The sequence below is a fragment of the Acipenser ruthenus genome, chromosome 9 (assembly GCF_902713425.1).
Source record: "Acipenser ruthenus chromosome 9, fAciRut3.2 maternal haplotype, whole genome shotgun sequence".
In the NCBI taxonomy this organism is placed as follows: Eukaryota; Metazoa; Chordata; class Actinopteri; order Acipenseriformes; family Acipenseridae; genus Acipenser; species Acipenser ruthenus.
In genome coordinates, this window is record NC_081197.1 from 35507546 (window position 1) to 35509329 (window position 1784).

Sequence of the window (1784 nt, forward strand, 5' to 3'; positions counted from 1 at the left end):
CTCTGCTGGTGAAAATGGACCCAGCAGGCATTGACCCTCTGCTGGTGGAAGTGGACCCAGCAGGCATTGACCCTCTGCTGGTGGAAGTGGACCCAGCAGGCATTCACCCTCTGCTGGTGGAAGTGGACCCAGCAGGCATTCACCCTCTGCTGGTGGAAGTGGACCCAGCAGGCATTCACCCTCTGCTGGTGGAAGTGGACCCAGCAGGCATTCACCCTCTGCTGGTGGAAGTTGCGGATGTAGAGGCAGCTCCTGCTGCTCTGCTCCTGGCGGTGGAGGAGGTAGAGACAGCTCCTGCTGCTCTGCTCCTGCCGGTGAAGGTGGGAGCAGCATGTAGTCTCCTGGCGACGAAGGTGGGAGCAGCGTGTAGTCTCCTGGCGACGAAGGTGGGAGCAGCGTGTAGTCTCCCCCTATTGCAGGGGACTGGTGCGGCTCACCCCTTTTTGCAGGGGACTGGTGCGGCTCTCCCACTATTGCAGGGGACTGGTGCGGCTCTCCCCCTATTGCAGGGGACTGGTGCGGCTCTGCCTCGGAAGGGGAAACCAGCAGGCATTCTTCTTCTGCTGGTGGAGATGGGGACAGCAGGCATTTTCCCTCGAGCCCAGTGAGGGTGCAGGTAGGTGTGGCAGGTAGTAGTGCAGTTCCCAGCATTCCCAATATTCCCCATCTCTGGCCCACAGCAGGTCAACAACCTTTGGGAGGTCCTCCCAGTTCCACTCTGGGTCCGACACCCAGTCCAGCATCTCCTCAGAGGATGGGAAAGGCTCTGTCTCCTCCCTCCTGGGCTGTGGATGTTCTGGGACCTCTCTCCATTCCTGCTCCTCATCATACCGAAAAGGACAGTCTGCAAACAGATGCTTCTGTTCGCAGAGGGGGCACACCGGCGATGGCTGGTCATATCGCCCTGGGTTCCTGGCCTTCAGGCGGACTTCCTCTGTGTCCTTCACCTCCTCCTGCTATTGCTGAGGTTGTTGCTGCAGCTTCTTGGGGCCCTTCCCATTTTTTTTTTTTTAAACAGTCCTGTGTATTTATTTATTTATTTATTTATTTTTTAACACAAAAACACCTCTCCTGGTCTGACGCTTGGAGGCGCTGTTACCCCACTTCTGACACCATATGTCACACGGCTGGCTGAGTGGTGCCGTCAGATCCAGGAAATGAATAACACACAGGACAGATGAAATGAAATGATATGATGACGCTTGCTTGCGCCGGTTTATTGTAAAATAAAACGGTTTAACAAAACAGAGAACACTGACTGCACAAACAAAAACGGCACGTTGGCCAAAGTAAATAGACAGACAGACAGACAGACAAACGACGTGGACGAACCAAACAAGTATCGTGCGAGCCCTCTCGCACGAGTAGCATTTGTTGTTTTTGTTATTTACGTTTCTCCTCTTTCTCTCCCGTTCTCCACTCTCGAACACACAACCCCGAGTGAGTCAAACGTGCATCTGTATATACTGTTGTGCTGGGATTCAATTACTAATTAATTATTCACTTGAATCCCATCACGTGAATTAATTATGTGCAACCTCGTGCTCACATATTAAATACTTTAAATGCACGTGAAGTGATGTGCAATCCTCGTGCTTAAATACAATTATACATTTTTAAACACACGTGAAACACAGACCCGTTTATATCCCGTGTACCAATGCCTACACACCAACATTAACACAGCACACGCAACATACAACATAGAAACGCACACGGGCGGAGCACATTGCCACATATACATAACTGCATATAATAAAATATGTTGAACATTCTTTTAATAT